Source organism: Jaculus jaculus, chromosome 2, assembly GCF_020740685.1.
Source record: "Jaculus jaculus isolate mJacJac1 chromosome 2, mJacJac1.mat.Y.cur, whole genome shotgun sequence".
Taxonomy (NCBI): Eukaryota; Metazoa; Chordata; class Mammalia; order Rodentia; family Dipodidae; genus Jaculus; species Jaculus jaculus.
The window spans coordinates 110,003,278-110,023,062 of NC_059103.1; the positions used below are offsets into that span (position 1 = coordinate 110,003,278).

The following is a 19,785-nucleotide window of genomic DNA, read 5'->3' on the forward strand; positions in this document are numbered from 1 at the left end:
CATTAAAAGTGTGATTTAATTTCATAACACAATGTCACTCTGAAGTAGCTTCCTTACAATCTTCTTTATATTTCAATTTTTATTCAATTCTTACCATTTTCTAGAAATTCTTTTTACTTAAATTGCTCCTAGTGAATATTGTTAGGTTAAGCATTAAAATATTGTTTGCTTGTGTGTGTCTATGTGTGTGTGTGTTGCATGCATCTATGTGTGATGCGTGTGTCTGGTGTGTTGCATGCTCAAGCATGTGCTCACCTGTAGCAGGTCTGGGGTCACACTCTATTACTTCCCTCTTGTTGATACCTGAGCTTGCTGCTTGTCATGAGCAAGGGGTTCCCTGGTCTCTGCTCCCTTTGCAGCACTGGGGTTACAGGTATGCGAGGTGGCCACTCCCAGGTGTTTACATAGGTTCTAGAGATTTGAACTTGGGCAGTTTCAGACCCTCCCTCCTCAGGCCCTCATGCTCCTTCATGAAGCACATTGAATGGCTAAGCTGTTTTCCCAGCCCAAATAAATTATTTTTAGCTAATCAATAAAACAATTTCAATTCACTGTAAATTACTTTATGCAGGGGTAAGTGATGCCCTTGGTGTTTATTGACAATAATGTAAAATGCTGAAACGTTTTTCCCTTCAGGATTATATTAGGGACCTCAGGAAAGTCTGCATTATGGTTTCGGGTGCTAGGCTGGAAAACGGAAGATGGGGAGTACAAAACTTTCTTTCTACATAATAGGGGAACTTTGTTGTGAAGAGCATCTCACCCTTGTTCTGGTCCCGGGTGCTCAGAATCATTGCTGCAAGAATTTCCAGGTAGATTTCTCCCCTTCCCCCTCCCCACAAGTCCTAAGACGCTCCCTCACCTTCTGCTTTTCCATCTTCTCTCTCTTCTTTCCCAACTGGAAAGGAGCTGATCATTGTACTTACCCTCTCCCATCAAATTTGGCATCATTTCCATCACCTGACGTCAACTAGCTTAAAAGAGGAAAGAAACCTCATTGCTCTACCCTTTGCTAGTAACTTTTGCTTGATAGTTGCATATTCTACCTTGGAATTTCTATTCCCACAAACCACAGTGAAAGGAATTGGACATTATAGGAAAAGATACATTAACAATCCAAATCGGAAGGGAAAAAGTTCTGTAAGTCTTCAAATAACACAAGAGGAGTGCAAAAAGCACTGCAGCTGGAAGAGGGTTGAGGCTCTGAAAGCAAGCTGTGTCTGAGAGGGGGCTTCAAAGGCAGCACTATAAGGGTAGGAACAGGGAGTCTGCAGGACAGCTGCTCAGCAGTCAACAAGAAAGCCCACAGTATTCCAGGGACGGATATGGAAACTCAAACTCTGTTCTTCCTTCTTGAAAATCATAGGAGAATAGATAATTTTGCTTAAAATTAGAACACTTATGAGAAATAAATTCATCAATGAACACACAATTGTTGGTGCCCCACAGAAAGATCTCCTTCTTGGATGTGTTAATGAGATTGTTTCCCTTTGTAGGTGAAAGATGGAGACTGTTTATCAGAGAGGTTAAAGGATAAACAGGGATCTTCAGATCACTTAGAGGTACATGGAGGATGCAAGGAAGCACATAGTTAATTAGAAGGGTCTTATAAAGAATGAAAATCTGAGCCAAGACAATAGCAAGCCACAGGGTCACCAGCAGATTTGAAAGATGCTGCCAACAGAAGTCCTTCCCTGCTTTACAATGTAGGTGGCAATCCTTTCTAAAACAGTGGAGAACACTGCAGAGGAGCTATTGAGGAGAGGAGAAAGGAGCTTCATGTAGTGACATGACAAAATTTAGCAAGGTAAAGATTTTCACCCCTCCTGTTACAAACAAGGATACCAGGACAGCATTAGCAAATACTGTCAATGGATGTGCAGGTACATTTCTTATTAAGGAAGACACTGGCCCAGGCACACTGAAATTGACTACTTGGGGAAATGACTTATAGACAAACAAGACAGAGAAGGGAAAATGACACAGTGACATTTTGAGCTCTCAGCATCCTTTCTCCAGCTCCCTCTTCTTGCAAGGTATAAAGGCTGTCCATGATTAATATTGTGTCATAAATCAAGATATACTATGTTAGTAACATTCTACATTATTTGCTTTTAAACATTTTGCTCTGTGAATTAAAAGGGTGACTTTTGAGATATTTCAGGAATGAGGTAAAAGAAATATTTTAGTAGACGGAAGAGGCCTTTCCTGGCACTTTAATTCATACTTTTGTGATTATCTTACAACTCATTACTGTGCATTGACTATATATGCAGAAAATAAGAGTTCCAGCCTCACAACAACTAGAGTATTTAAATCTTTGTTCTTTAATATAAGAACAAGTAACTATGAAATGTGTACCTTCTATAATAAAAGCAAAATTTATTGAGTGTGTAACATGTTGAAGGCACACTGCTAACTAGATAATGTTCATAATAAGTAGAGCCTCATAAGTGAAGTATGATTTTAATTCCCATGTTACAGACAAGGAAAACAAGGCACAGAGGTTTGATGGCATTCTTGAAGCCAGACTAGGACCAATAAAAGGCAGCTGCTGAAGCACTCAATCTAAGCTGATGCCTCACGACCCTCAGGAGCAATGAGAACACTCACGTCTCCAGTGGACAGATGTGAAACAGCAAATACTAAAGACCTTGAAACTAAGACAATGTATGTTTGATTCTACCATGGATGGCAAAGCAGGGTCCATGTGCCCTCTGCATTCTTTCCACCCTTTTCTAGCCATGAAGGACAGCAGCTAGGGGTGCCAGAGACAGAGGAAGCATAATTTCCTCCCTGGGTCACAAGCGAAACTTCCAGAGTAGGTTCTACCAAGCTGTGAACTGCTTGAGGCTCCTTGTCCTGTTTTGTCATGATCCTTCTCTGCTGTTTTATATGAAACCACTTATGCTGCCTAGAAATATGTGTTTTTAGTTCAAAATCAATTTTTTTCATATTTTATAACAGATTTCATGATAAGGCAAAGGGACTTCCATCCCAGGAGCGTTGAACTTGGTGATCTAGACTAGGACAAAAGGCACTCCTATGGTAGGGTACACATGTGAAAAGAACTCTAATTCCCCTTGTGCTTCATTGTAATATATTTAACATAATTAGTATGAGCATTTTTAAACAAAATATCAATTAACTTATGATTTGACCTATTTTATATGATGTTTAAAATACTAATGTTAATTTTATATGTAATAAATAAATATTAATAGGCATTTGTATATTGGTGATAATTCACTCTGGTATATAATATGTCAGTGACAATCTCAAAACTAAAATATTCATGTAATTACCATAAACCATTAATTAGTACTGAACAAAGTTTCAATCATACCACTTGCATTATTAATAAGATAGGGATCAGAATTAAGGGAAATTGAAGTTAAACCACACTGTTGTTGTTTTTTTTAGGTATGGTCACTCCCTAGACCAGGCTGACCTGGAATTTATGTAGGCTGGGGGTAGCCTCAAACTCACAGCAATGGCTTCCTGAGTGCTGGAATTAAAGGTGTATGCCACCATGCCAGGACATACAGATGCTTTACAATGAACCATGAAATAGGAGCACATCATCCTTTGCACCCCAAGCATCAGCCATCAAGATAAAGAGAAAAACCAGATGTGGTGGCTCATGCCTATCATCCTAGCACTTGGACTGAGGTAGGAGAATCATGGAAAATTCAAGGCCAGCCTGGGTTACATAGTGAATTCTAGGCCAGGCTGGGCTCCACAGAGAGCCCCTGTCAGAGAGGGAGAGAGAGGGAGAGATTGAGCTCAAAGTCCGCAGGAAGCCCTGTCTGTTGTGACAATCATCAACTATACACATGATAGCAGAAACCAAACATAGTGCTTTGGATACTACTAACAAGCCAAAGGACTCTGGAAGCATAAATGTTCTCCAGGCAGAGAGAAAAACCCTTGGAGAAAGCCCACTTTGGCCATTGAGCACTTAGTAATAAAACTGTCACCTTATGCTGCCCAAGTCACTGTACTTTAAAGGTACAAAAGGCTCATGAGTGTGAGGACTTTGTTATCAAACTGACAAAAGTCACATACATTTGTAGTATCATATATGTGTGTGTATACATATGTATATACATATACATATATGTGGTTGAATAGTTCAAACTCGTACTTAACATATGCATCATATGCAACAAATACTCTTATTCAGTGTGTGATAAGAACAGGGATATCTACTCTCTTAGCAGTTTTTAATATACAATGTAGTATTAACTATACTCATTCTGATGTACACATTTCTTGAATTTATTCTGCCTGTCTAACTTGAATTTTGTACCCTCCACCAACATTTTCCAAATCCTTAACTTCCAGCCCCTCATAACCACCATTCTACTATCTTTTTTAACATTTTTAGGTCATATTTATAAGTGAAATCATATAGCATTTGATTTCTGTGTCAAACTTCCTATTAACAGTCTTCCAGGTTCATTAAAGTTATTGTAATAAGATAATTTCCTCCTCTTTTTTTAAGGCTGAACAATAAGGATCCCACCATTCAGATGTATGCTTTCTACCTAGTGTTACATTAATGAGCACTTGACTCCATATCTTTGCTTTTGGGAAGAATGCTGCAGGTGTACGCATGCCAGCACACACATGGGAAGGTCTGAGAACAACTTTTGGATCAGTTCCCACCTTGCAATTTGTTTTAGTCAGGGGTCTCTCATTGTTCACCCACTGCTCCATTAGCAAGATTTGTTGAGAATCTCTTGTCTCCACCTCCCTTCTCACAGAAGGCACACTGAAATTACAGAAGGTCATTACAGCTCCTGGGTTTTATGTGGGTCTAGGGATCCAAACCTAGGTACTTAGAGTTGTGCAGTAAGTGCTTTATTCACTGAACTGCCTCAGACACAAGTACTTTATATGCTTTTGTATGATGAGATTGCTAGATCATGTGGTAGTAGTATTTTTTCTTTTATCTTGTGAGGAACCTGCACCTGTTATTTTTTATAAAAGCCACCCTAGGGTCTGGAGAAATTGCTCAGTGGTTAAGGCACTTACCAGCAAAGCTAAGGACCCAGGTTTGATTCCCCAGAACCTACATAAGCCAGATATACATGGTGACACATGCGTCTAGAGTTCTTTTACAGTGGCTAGAGGCCCTATTGCACCCATTCTCTCTCTCTCTCTCTCTCTCTCTCTCTCTCTCTCTCTCTCTCTCTCTACCTATCGTCTTCTATCTATCTGCTTCTGTCTCTCTCAAGCAAATAAATAAATAAATAAACTTTTTAAACAATCTACTCTAGTTTACATCCTTACCAGCCATGCGTCAGAGTTACATTTTCTTCACATCCTCCCCAGCACTTATTATCTTGCATACTTTTCAAAAGCTAGTTTTCTTTGTGTGTATGTGTGTGCCAGGAGCCCCTTGCCACTGCAAACGAAATGCAGAAGCATGCACCACTTTTCCTGTCTGGTTTTATGTGTATGCTAGGGAATTGAACTCATACCAGAAGGCTTTGTAAACAAATGCCTTTAACCACTGAGCAATCACCCCCAACCCAACTTTCTTTTTTGTGCCATAGCTCTCCTAACAGGTATAAGGTAATTATAATTTTAATTTGTATTAAATCGATTAGTGATGTTTTTAATATATCAGCTATTCATTTGTACATCATTTTATATTTTTTGAAAAGCATATATTCAAAAAAAGAAAAGTATATATTCAGGTCCTTCAGCCATCTTTAACTTGAGTTTTTTTCTTACTACTGAGTTGTTTGAGTTCTTTCAATATTTTTCTACTACACCTTATGAAACAGTAATCCCTTATTGGACATATGGTTTCCAAATATTTTCTCTTGTCCCATTGGTTATCTCTGTGCTCTGTTGATTGTTCCCTTTGCTGCCCAGCCTTTTTATAGTTTGATGGAATGCCCAAACCCTATCATCATGCAGCTTACATTTTGGGGGCCTGTCTGAAAAATAAGTCATGGCCCATATCAATGTCATTTTCTTCTTTCCTTCAACCAGATTTATACTTTTAGATCTTACATAAACTTTCAATCTGTTTTGAGTTGGACTTTTGTATGTGGTATGAGGTGAGAGACCCAGTTTCTTTGTGTCCTATGGATCTCAAACCTTTCCAAAACCATTTAATGAAGAGACTTCCTTTCTTTCTTCCATGGTGGCATATGCCTTTAATTCTAGCACTCAGGAGGCAGAGGTAAAAGGATCAGTGTGAATTCGAAGCCAACCTGAGACTCCATACTGATTTCCAGGTCAGGCTGGGCTACAGTGAAACCCTACCTTGAAAAACCAACAAAAAAAAAAAAAGAAAAAAAAAGGAAATGAAAGAAAGAAAAGAAAATCAGTTGATAATAAATTCCCAGATATATTTCTGGGCTGTGAAGGACTTTCCTATCAATAAACAGAATGTCACAAATCAATTATTATTGTCTCATAATCTCAAAATTATCACTCTTCATGATTTCTACATTCAGCAACTTAGCAACTTTGTGTGTGACACACAGTATTTGTGAAGGCAGATAGTATAGAGGTAAGCAAGGTTGGACCCTAAATATTATTTTTATGTTCACTCTTTATTGTCTCCAAGATGACTTCTCCTGGAAGAATGACAGAAGACTGTACATGTGATGCTCGTAGGAAGGGGGCCAGGCAGGGTGTCCAGTTGCCTACAAGCTTTACTACACATTATAGCAAAAGACACACACTTCCGAATTCTTTTTTTAAATTTTGTTTGTTTATTTATTTATTTATTTGAAAGTAATAAAGAGGCAGAAAGAGAGAGAGAGAGAATGGGCGTACCCTGGCCTGCGGCCACTGCAAACGGACTCTAGACGTGTGCGCCCCCTTGTGCATCTGGCTAATGTGGGTCCTGGGGAATGGAACCTCGAACTAGGGTCCTTAGGTTTCACAGGCAAGCGTTTAACTGCTAAGCCAACTCTCTAGCCCATACACTTCAGAATTCTTTACCCCTCTATTTTATCACTTCACTTCCTAATTGGTGAACAACAGTTTAAAAGTATTATGTCAAGATGCCAAGGAGAAAGCAGACTTTGAATTTGCAGGTTCCCAAGTTTTCCTGTGTTATTAATAAACAGAAGCTTTTCATACATTACTAGACTGAACTGAACCCAGCCATTTTCCTAACCAAACCTCTAGCTCTGGGTACAGCACAACGGGAACCACCTGATACTGGGATTTTTTTTTTGCTTTAATGCTGTCAAGGAATTATTTAGATCCTAGGTCTGACTCGTTTATATAATGTAGACTGGGAACATGTCAATGTAAATATGTGGAAATGAAAATTAAAACAAGTAGATTTCCCATAGCTTACCTAGGTAGTACTTTAAGTGCAAGGAATTCAGTAAACATGAAATCAAGGAACTTTTTCTTTTTTTTTTCCACCATTTTCTTGTAATTGAGATCTTTCCAAATACTTTAGCTTGGATTTAGTTTGATGCCATCAATAGTTGCTATTGTAAAGGTGAAAAATAAGAACTGCAGCCTGAAAAAGAATTGGATGTGTCATGAATTGTGCCTCTGCATACATGTCTACTTTAACCACAGTCATTTGTTTAGACAGAAAGCTCTGTGCCTGAATATCCACAATTGTGTGCATATCATAAACATCTCAGATTGCAAGCTGGCTCAGTCAACACTGGCTTTGGTTGACATTCCTACTCAAGGTAGACAATCCTTTATTAACAAATAGCTATACTTCATAAGCAAAACAAATCCAGATTCTTAAACTTTGTAATTAACATTTCTATTATTGTTTACTAACATTTTTTAATCTTATGATTAAAACTTTATGGCAGGTTAATCATCTATTTAAGACTTTCTCCTTTATCTCTCAAATACATATCTTTTCCTAATGTTTGCCTTAAGTGATCAATACTATTGAATTTTGTCTTTAAAAACTGTCCCTCCACAATGAAGGCAGTTCTAAGAGGTAAATTTATAGCCTTAAGTGCCTATATTAAGAAATTAGAAAGGTCGCAAGTAAACGACCTAATGCTTCGCCTTAAAGCCTTGGAAAAAGAAGAACAAGGCAAACCAAAAAGTAGTAGACGGGAAGAAATAATAAAGATTAGGGCAGAAATTAATGAAATAGAAACAAAAAGAACAATCCAAAGAATTAATGAAACAAAGAGTTGGTTCTTTGAAAGGATAAACAAGATTGATAAACCCTTAGCAAATCTGACCAAAAGAAAGAGAGAAGAGACACAAATTAATAAATTCAGAGATGAACAAGGTAACATCACAACAGATTCCAGAGAAATTCAAAAAATTATAGGGACATACTATAAAAGCATATACTCCACAAAGTATGAAAATCTGAAAGAAATGGATGATTTCCTTGATCTATATGACCTACCTAAATTAAATCAAAATGAGATTAATCACTTAAATAGACCTATAACAAACATGGAGATCCGAGCAGTTATCAATAATCTCCCAACTAAAAAAAGCCCAGGCCCGGATGGATTCACTGCTGAATTTTACCAGACTTTTAAGGAAGAGCTAACACCATTGTATCTTAAGCTTTTCCAGGAAATAGAAAAAGAAGGAATCCTACCAAACTCCTTCTATGAGGCCAGCATCACCCTGATACCAAAACCAGGCAAAGATAGAACAAAAAAAGAAAATTACAGACCAATCTCCCTCATGAACATAGATGCAAAAATTCTCAACAAAATATTGGCAAACAGAATACAAGAGTATATCAAAAAGATCATTCACCCTGACCAAGTAGGCTTTATCCCAGAGATGCAGGGATGGTTCAACATACGCAAATCTATAAATGTAATACATTACATAAATGGGTTGAAGGACAAAAATCACATGATCATCTCATTAGATGCAGAGAAAGCATTTGACAAAATCCAACATCCCTTCATGATAAAAGTTCTACAGAGACTGGGAATAGAAGGAACATATCTCAATATAATAAAGGCTATTTATGACAAGCCTACAGCCAACATATTACTAAATGGGGAAAAACTGGAAGCTTTTCCACTAAAATCAGGAACAAGACAAGGGTGTCCACTGTCTCCACTTCTATTTAATATAGTTTTGGAAGTCTTAGCCATAGCAATAAGGCAAGAGACACACATAAAAGGGATACAAATTGGAAAGGAAGAAATCAAGTTATCATTATTTGCAGATGACATGATTCTACACATAAAGGACCCTAAAGACTCTACTAGCAAGCTGTTAGAGCTGATCAAAACCTACAGCAATGTAGCAGGATACAAAATAAATACACAGAAATCAGTAGCCTTCGTATATGCTAACAACAAACACACAGAGGATGAAATCAGAGAATCACTCCCATTCACAATTGCATCAAAAAAAAATAAAATACCTTGGAATAAACCTAACTAAGGAAGTAAAGAATCTATACAATGAGAACTTTAAGACACTCAAGCGAGAAATTGCAGAAGACACTAGAAAGTGGAGAAACATCCCTTGTTCCTGGCTTGGAAGAATCAATATCGTGAAAATGGCAATCTTACCTAAAGCAATCTACACATTTAATGCAATCCCTATCAAAATTCCAAAGGCTTTCTTCATGGAAATAGAAAAACAATCCAAAAATTCATTTGGAATCATAAAAAACCTCGAATATCTAAAATAATACTGAGCAACAAAAAAGAGGCTGGTGGTATCACCATACCTGATTTTAACCTATACTACAGAGCCATAGTAACAAAAACAGCATGGTACTGGCACAAAAACAGACATGTAGATCAGTGGAACAGAATAGAGGACCCAGATGTAAGCCCAAGTCGCTATAGCCACCTGATATTCGATAAAAATGCCAAAAATACTCATTGGAGAAGAGACAGCCTCTTCAGCAAATGGTGTTTTGAAAACTGGATAAATGTCTGCAGAAGGATGAAAATAGATTCTTCTCTCTCGCCATGCACAAGAATTAAGTCCAAATGGATTAAAGACCTTAACATCAGACCGGGAACTTTGAAACTGCTAGAGGAAAAAGTAGGGGAAACCCTTCAACATATTGGTCTTGGCAAAGACTTTCTGAATACAACCCCAATTGCTCAGGCAATAAAACCACAGATTAACCACTGGGACCTAATGAAATTACAAAGATTTTGCACCGCAAAGGACACAGTGAAAAAAGCAAAGAGGCAACCTACAGAATGGGAAAAAATCTTCGCCAGCTATATATCTGATAGAGGATTAATATCTAGGATATACAAAGAACTCAAAAAGTTAACTAATAAGGAATCAAACAAGCCAATCAAAAAATGGGCTAAGGAGCTAAATAGAGAGTTCTCAAAGGAAGAAATACGAATGGCATATAAGCACCTAAAAAAAAGTTCTACGTCACTAGTCATCAGGGAAATGCAGATTAAAACTACATTGAGATTCCATCTCACTCCTGTCAGATTGGCCACCATCATGAAAACAAATGATCATAAATGTTGGCGGGGATGTGGAAAAAAAGGAACCCTTCTGCACTGCTGGTGGGAATGCAATCTGGTCCAGCCATTGTGGAAAACAGTGTGGAGGTTCCTAAAGCAGCTAGAGATTGATCTACCATATGACCCAGCTATAGCACTCCTAGGCATATATCCAAAGGACTCATCTCATTTCCTTAGAAGTACATGCTCAACCATGTTTATTGCTGCTCAATTTATAATAGCTGGGAAATGGAACCAGCCTAGATGTCCCTCAACAGATGAGTGGATAATGAAGATGTGGTACATTTATACAATGGAGTTCTACTCAGCGGTAAAGAAAAATGAAGTTATGAAATTTGCAGAAAAATGGATGGACCTGGAAAGTATTATACTAAGTCAGGTAACCCAGGCCCAGAAAGCCAAGCGCCACATGTTCTCCCTCATATGGGGATCCTAGCTACAGATGACTGGGCTTCTGCGTGAGAATGAAAATACGTAGTAGCAGAGGCCAGTAAGTTGAAAAGGAGACATAAAGGGTGGAGAAAGGAAGGGAGGAGGATACTTAATAGGTTGATATTGTATATATGTAATTACAATGATTGTAATGGGGAGGTAATATGATTGAGAATGGAATTTCAAACGGGAAAGTGTGGGGGTGGGGAGGGAGGGAATTACCATGGGATATATTTTATAATCATGGAAAATGTTAATAAAAATTTAAAAAAAAAAAACTGTCCCTCACTCCAGCCATGGTGGCGCATGCCTTTAATCCCAGCACTTTGGAGGCAGAGGTAAGAGGATTGCCATGAGTTCAAGGCCACCCTGAGACTATATAGTGAATTCCAGGTCAGCCTGGGCTAGATTGAGACCCTACCTCAAAAAACCAAAATAAATAAATAGTCTCTCACCTGTGGTATGCTAATATGGAATAAATAGATAGATAGATAGATAGATAGATAGATAGACAGACAGACAGACATATATATATTGCATATATTAACCTAGACTATGGTTTAGCTCATGTGATTTCCTCCATTCTTTTTCTTCATGGAGGTATTTATAAAAATTTTGGATTCATTTTAATGCATGATATAGTTCCTTTACTTCAACTGTCCTATGGAAACCAGTATATTTTCATAGAAAACACATTACTAATGCTATTTTCTCTGCCTGAAGAGCACCCCCCCCCCTGCAATGAGTACCATAATGACTTAATTCCCTGGTCCTTATCAGATCTTATGAGCAAATGCAGCTCTCCAGATTGTCAAATCCAACTGGATGATCAGCAAGAATTTGCAAAGAAAGTCAGGGTTCTTCTCATCCTCCAGTGACACCTATTTACTCATACCCTTACTGTGGGCACCTTTGAGTCTCTTGAGAAGCCACAGTTTTACTGTGGCGTGACCCAAAACAGAGAAGGAAGGAAAGAAGAGAGGGAAGGAGGAAGGAAGGAAGGAAAGGAGAGAGAGAGAGAAGGAGGGAAGGAGGGAAAGAAAAGAGAAAGAAAAAAGGAAAAAGGAGGGTGGGAAGAAAGGAGGGAGGGAGGGAGGGAGTAAAGAAGGAAAAGACATTCTCATAGTTTCCTATATAGAGAACATATTTAATTAATTATCTTGACTTTAGACTTTTCCCACTTACTTTTGATATCATAAATTAACAAATACTATTCAAACATGCACAATGCTAGATACTGAGGATGTATTAGGCAAGAGAAAAATTCTTGGATTGATTTAGTTTTTAGGCCAGAAGAGAGGTTCAATGAATAGTTACTAAATCACTGTGTTAGATTATAGGCATACAGTACACAGCAGTTGGCAAGTCAGACAGGCTTTTGTCCAGGTAGGGAACATGTTCTGAGTCCTAAGATAGCTATGGTCACTAGATTCTATCACATGGGGATATTTAAACCAGACTAGGACACAGGGATATTGTTTGGGAGGCAGCAATTGCTTAGCAAAGACTCTAAAGGTTAATAAATGACACTTCTCTAGAGATAGCAATGAGTGTTGGCACAGGGCTGGTACAGGGTCAGAAGTAAGAGGACCATCCTACCTCCAGGTCCCCAGAGGCAGCTCTAGGTGGCTGAAGTAGAAGACGTACAGAAGGAATCTGTGAAAACAGAGATGTGCAAAGTATTCGGGGTCTAGGATGTGAAGGCTTACAGAGGCGGACAGCAGTGGAATCTGAGCCAACTGCCTGGGTTCAAGTCCTGATCAGGCTCCTTACAAGCTGGGACTTGATGGCTTTAGGTATGCTCATTCATTCCATTATGAACCTGGCTAACCTGGGAATCAGATTTCACATTCCCTCCCCATGAATAGTTCTCTGTTAGCATTGTCCAAATAAAGAACTAATATAAGATTCAGGAGGTAGAAGTGGAACAGCCATTACCCTCTAAAACCATCATGGTTGAGGGCAATGAAGGATGGACCCAGGGGTCCTGAGAGTTCCAACTTCTCCTCACTCTGCTCCTTTCCACTTCCACCTCCTCAGCTCCAGCTCTTCTCAACAGTTGCAGCCCCAGGACCACTGCTGGCCAAGGCTTCTCACAGACTTCCCAGGCAGCACCTCACAGTCCCACTTAGGGCCAGAGTTGTACAGGGAGTAGTTGGTGAGTTCCCTGATCTTCCAGTTTTCAGATATCTCTTTCCTGGCAACTCATAATGGTAATGTCTGTATAGGGTGATAGGTCCCTTATCTTATAAGTTACAGTGGATCTGTCTCCTAGTGTGTTAGACAGATATATCAGACATACTGTCTAACCTCTCTAGACTACAGTTCATTTTAAGGTACAGCAATGCTGATTATACTGTTATCTGGCTTGTTGGGTTGTCTTGGGGAAATCATGTATGCTTACTAAATGAGAATGATTTCATGTTCACATCTTTACCATGTGGCAAATAGGGAGCCCATAATCTACTTGAGTGAGGATGTGACTAAACAAGCTTGGTGATCTGTGGAGCACAGATTTGAGGGGTAAGACAAGAAACAGATGTATAGAAAACAGTCACAGTAATGAGAGGATGAGAACTCAGTGGCCTTAACTAAGATAGTGATTCTGGGACTACAGAATATTGGACAAGTTTGAGAGGCACTAAAAAAAAAAAAAAAGTAGAAGTGACAGACTTCTTAAATTATTCCATGTGGGAGTGGAGAAGGATGAGACATGGGGTTTGTTTTCAGTAGAAAACAGTAAAGTGTCATGTTATTTCTGAAACAGCAAGAGGGGAAGTAGAACTTGTTTGGGGAGAAAATGGTGGAATCTAGTTTGAGACATGATGAGCCTGAGGTACTCTTGAGGTATTTCACTGGAGGTGTTACTATGGAAGTTATGCATACTGGACAGTTGGGTAAGAGATCAGTTATGAAATCCTTGCCATTTTGTTTTTTAAATAAGCCTGAGATATTGGAGGTTTTCCCTTTTATTTTTAAAATAAAAGTTTATTTTTTTTTTATTCTTTTGGTTTGCTTCAGAATTTCTAAAACTTCCTGGTATCAAGAAATCTTTACACTTAAAAAAAAAATTAGAGGCCGCTAAGCATGGTGATGCATACCTTTAATCCCAGCACTTAGGAGGCACAGGCAGGAGGATCATTGTGAATTCAAGGCCAGCCTGGAACTACAGAATGAGTTCCAGATCAGCCTGGGCTATAATCAGACCCTACCTCAAAAATGCAAATCAAAACAAAACGAAAAAGAATTTACAGGCCTCCAAATGATTCTGTTCATGTATATTTACTATAAAACTTATATTGAGACATTTGAAACTTTAATAAGATTGATTAATTCATTTCACAGTAATAATAAATATATATTGATATAACATTTCATAAAATATCACTTTTTAAAACATAAAAGAGGTAAAAGTAACATTTCAACAAAATATTTTCTTTCCATAAATTTTTAGATTTCTAAACTAATAGGAGACAACCAGATGTCTGGTTCTTGATTTTGTGATCAATCTGTTGTGAAACCCATACAATGTAGCCTTTGGAAAGCACTGTGGTGCTGGAATTCAACTACAAGTAGCAAAAACAAAATTTATGCTAATGAGGTAAGGCAATTTTTATACTACATAGGATAAGTACTATTAGTTGATTACAAACATCTACTCTTCTTTAGAGATGTTTGTGATGAATTTTTAGTCAATTACATATAAGTGAAAGTTATATGTTAAGCTTCTAGAAAGACTTAAGAGCAGCTGGCTAAGTTTAGAGGAACTCTTTTATTGTCTTCTTTCTTGCTGCTCAGATATGTGCGGGGCTGCTTGAAAATGTTATGTAATTAACCTACACGGAACCCTGCACTCAACACAAGCAGCATGTACATAATTTGCAAGTACACAGTCAACACTGGTATTGAACATTCTACCACTCAGTACAAATAAATATATTAATGCATTTTCAAGGATTTCTGTCACATACACCATAAAGCATTCAGTCTCCCAAATATTCCTAGAATGTTTTTGATGAAAAAAGAGGTGAGAGTTTTCAAGCCTTTCTAGGAAGATTATATCCCTCCTTGACTGACTGTACTCTGAAAGGAAACCTTTTGAGCAGGAAAACTGAAAGTCTTACTTCCCAAGACACTCAGCAGGTATTAGAGGTGGCAGAGCCACTGGATGTAGAAGGATTTGGAGGTGTTTCAGGAGAGTTAGGTACAGCCTTCGAAGATTAAGCCTCTGAAGGGATTGTACATCAGATAATCCAGGAGTTACCAGGTAGAATGAATGAGGCTTCCCTCACTCTTGTCATACAAATACCTGTGGATATGGTTAAAGTGCCGATTTAGCATTTGTGGTGCAGAGCTGGACATCTATTTCTAACAAGCTCTAAGATATTGTTGATAATGCTGTCCTAGGATATTATTTAGGTAACCTGGATAAAGACAATGAGAATGGAATGAATCTATGATCTTAATGTAGGACATGGAGCTGAAATTCCAATTATTAGCCTTACAAACGACTTCTTGGATTCAATTTACATACACATGAATGTTATGGGTATGTTATATTCAAGATGTATGCTAGACTCTGGAGAAACCAATGAGTAGTTTCTTTGCCCCTTTCAGTGTTTACTGTTTGTTAAGGAACTCAACAATTAAAGATGGACCAAAATAGTTATTTTCTTGCAAAAAACATAAGCCTATAAGAGGACATTCAAGTGGTAATTCCTCAATGAATAGTAGAGTAAGTGCTGAAGAATAGATTTCCATAAATACATATGATATAGGGACCACTGATTTAAAAATGGACTTTACATTAAATGATAGTAAATTAGCAATATGAAAAGAACAAAGAAAGGAAAGAAAAACAGAGAGGTCAGAAAGAAAAAAATGAAGAGATGTAGGGCAAAAATGAAGAAATGCACCCAGTTGCAAACAAAAATCCAAAGGATTAAAATTTCAACTTGAAACAGAGTTAAAGGAAAGGATCTTCATGGCCTTAAGTACTACAAAAGAGTATAAAACATAAAAATATTTTGCTACATAAAATTAATATTTTCTATGCATGGAGACACTAAATTTTAAAACTGTCCAAAGTATAAGAAAAGATTTATCAGCAAGCTAATTATTACAGGATATTATAAATATAAAATGTCACCCATATACTCATATGTTTGGACACTAGGTCTCCCCCTGGTGGTGCTGTTTGGAACCTTTAGAAGGTGGAGCTTTATTGGAGGAAGTTGGGTCACTGAGAGTGATGGTCTGGAGGTTTCACAGCTCATCCTTACATCATGTTCTTTTTCTGCTTCCTCCTGCAGATCTGCTTTGCGTTCCCTTACCTGCCATGATGGAAAGCATCCCCTCAAAATTGTAAGCTGAAATAACCCTTCTATGCTTAAAGTGCTTCTGGTCATGTATTTGTTCCCAACAATGAGAAAGTAATTAATACACAGGGTTACTTATTACAATGTTATTGATCATCAAAATATCTATCACTAGGAGAATAATAAAAACACAATGTAGTTATATAATAGAGTAGTATTATACTAGATACTAGAGTAGTATGCTGCCATTAAGATGAAAATAATAGGGCTGGGTAAATGGTTCAGTCATTAAAAGTGCTTTCCACATAAGGATAAGGGCCTCTTGTGTTGGAGACACCAAGCTCATCTTTGCAGAACCCACACAAAAAACTGAGTGTGACCATGCATGTCTATAACTCCAGTCAAAGAGTGGGAAGGGGGACCGGATAATTGCTGGGACTTGTTAACAGACAGTAGCCCTAGGTTGAGAGATAGACAGAGACTCATCTTAAGGGAATACATGGATGAGTGATAAAAGGATACTTGTGGACTCCTCTGGCCTCTCCATGTACACACCCATGAATATGCCACACATCACACTTCCTGCACACATACTCTACTGCCCTGGCCAGTAGGGAGTTGAACAAGGACCCGATGAGAAGTTAACCTGAGTGGGAAAAGGCAAACAGACACAAGAATGAGACCATGCTAGGTGTTTGTCAAGGCCTTCAGATTTTATTTTTTCAACGTAGGTTTATATAGGGTTGTAGGGGAAAGGGGACATGGTCAGGGCAAGAAGTTATAGGAGGAAGGGGACATGGTTAGGGCAAAGATCACAGAGTTACTGGTTAAACCGCAATGCCTTTGTTTCTTCATCAGCTACTGGCAGCATGGGGGAGTGTTCAGCCAGGCGTATGATCCTGTTGTTTCTGGTAGATGAATATTAAGTGAGGAAGTAGAAACTTAACTTGCTATATGGCGGTTTCTGTTAACATGGCCAAGGTTTGGTTCAAAGCTCCCAACATCTCCTCCCTTCTTTTATACAAAAAGAGGGGGATGCCTGCTTTGCAGTGGTGGGCATTAACCAACTGGGGGAGTAGGGACCCAACTCCTCCCATGGGATGTCTTTTTCCCACAATCTTTGGCCCTTGGTACCTTTTGGGGAAGGGAGGCAGAGCCTATGTGGCCAGAGAGTGAGGCACAGCCTTAATGATAATAGTTATGGTACAAACCTCCATGCAAGCCAGGTATACCTCTCAGGGAATCCAGAAGTGATCAGATAGGGACCTTCCCCTGCAGTGCTTTGCCTTGCACCCACATTGGTGCCCATATTGCATTCACTTCATTGTGAGCTGACATGCATCAGTCTGGATCCTCATGCAGCTCCCATAGGAGGGGTAGCTATTTGGCCATGACAGGTAGACCACAGTGATAGCAGAGGTGTATAGGACAGCAGTATAGTAAATAAGTACAGAATGTATTTAGTGTAGTAAATGAGTACAGAATGTAAGATCAAGGGAGAGTGACAGCTTCAGGTGGTAGGTCTTCAGTGGCAACGCCTCAATCCGCCAGCTCCAACCTGTGATAATGGACCTGTAAAGGCTGCATCTTAATAGCTTTAATCTGTTGATGTACAAAAGACATGATTTTAATTATAATAACGGGTCTGATTGTGAGTGAGAGGATTAAGATAAGTAGAGGTCTTTCCAGCTTTGTCCTGTTAGGAAAAAGGAAAATTCTCTCAGGGAAGTTTTTCTTCCCTGGATATGTGAGATGTCATTGGAGGATCATCAGCTTGTTTTACAAGTCTCTCTGGCAGCTATCTCACAGTATTTTCTTTGGTGTCAAACATGCATACTGATCCTCGGCCCCAAATGAGTACTGAGTCTGGGCCATTGCAGTTTAAGGTTAGAGGATCTTTACACATGGCTTTGGCAAAGGTATTTTTTGTATTTGTGTGCCAAAAGAGATCAGCAGCTGAATTTTCCTGAGTATCAAGGGTTAAAAAGTTCAGGACAAACAAGGCATGATGAAGGATATTTCTTGGAGAGCCTTTTATGGGATATAGATTCCCCATTTTTAACTTTTGAGGGTATATTTAATACCATATATATATATACATACATACTACACACACACACACACACACACACACACACACACACACACTCACACACATATGTGTGTGTGTGTATGTATGTATATATTTTATTTATTTATTTAATTTTTTTGGTTTTTTGAGATAGGGTCTCACTCTAGCCCAGGCTGACCTGGAATTCACTATGTAGTCTCAGGGTAGCCTCGAACTCATGGCAATCCTCCTACCTCTGCCTCCCAAGTACTGGGATTAAAGGCATGCGCCACCACGCCCGGCTTATGTATGTATTTTAGATGAGGACCATTGTTTGAGCATGAGACTGTACCCTAAAGTAGGGAATATGTCTTAAGAGTTAATTTTGTTATAAGCACTGGACTTAAGATGCAAAAATTGAGACAGTTACTTTACATACAATAGAGTAGAATCTGGTCTTTTCTGAGCCAAAATAGTTAACTAAATATTAATATAACCCTTGATAAAATTTTTTTGAAAGAAAAAATATATTTGACAACCAATGATTTTGGCTTAAACTTGATAGCTATTGATTTTATGTACCACAGAAATTTTTATAAACATAAAACAATTTTATGTTTTACCCATGACTTAAATTTGATAAAACTTAAGCAAGCTATCCCAACATATTTTAGCCTGAAAATTATTATTATTTTTTTGTTTCTTAAAGTTTGTAAACAGTTTAAAAACCTTTAACTTTAGGCATGGTGTTTAGGTTTCGCTTGAATTTTTTTTTACATCCTCACACATTCATTTATTATTATTACTTGAACATTCTGATCTAAGTAGCACTCAAAAGGCATTTTTAACAAGTAATCATTGAAAAATTCCTTCCCAGTTCCTTCAATCAATTTATCTCACCCCATCATTAATTATCTTTCTCTCTCTCTCTTTTTTTTTTTAATTCCCCCGAGTGGGTGCACCATTCCTAGAGGTACTGCAATACCAGGTCGATGCCTGGAGTGGACAGAGCAAGCTCCTATTCCAACTCCGAGCTCCAAAAATTCATTTAATATATTGTCCTCAGATAGAGGATGTATCATATATTAAACTGATAAGAACAGATACTACACTTGATCTTAGCCAAAAGTCCAAGAAGTGATTATCTTTATTATAAAGCTATTAAAAAATTACACCAAATTGATTAATCCTATTACTAACAAGAAAGTAGTCTTAATACAATTTTATGTCATTAATACCAATAACACACTTGGAAATGATTTTATTAGAAGTAACTAAGGCAAATTGTGTTGTTATCTTGAGGCGGGCTGGCACAGAACTCCGGTCAGTTGCCTCCTCCTTTTAAGTAACAGGACATTACAATCTTTTTTTAAAAAAATATCTGACAAATTATAAGTTAACTCTTTAGAGGAAGTTTTATTGTTTTTAATAATCCTCTATGTAAGGTGAAGTTGACCTAGAACAAATATCTGGCACATTTAACTTTTCCTTTTTAATTTCTATGTTTAGGTCTTTCATTTCCTTGAAATGG

The 19,785-nt window shown here is 38.1% G+C and overlaps 1 non-coding gene across 1 annotated transcript; it reads right to left on the reverse strand.

Moving 5' to 3' along the window:
- Positions 1-19,205: 19,205 nt before the first annotated feature.
- On the reverse strand, positions 19,206-19,396 carry LOC123458883. Its single transcript, XR_006635834.1, has one exon. It is a non-coding gene; the product is annotated as a U2 spliceosomal RNA (small nuclear RNA).
- Between the last annotated feature and the right edge of the window lie 389 nt (positions 19,397-19,785).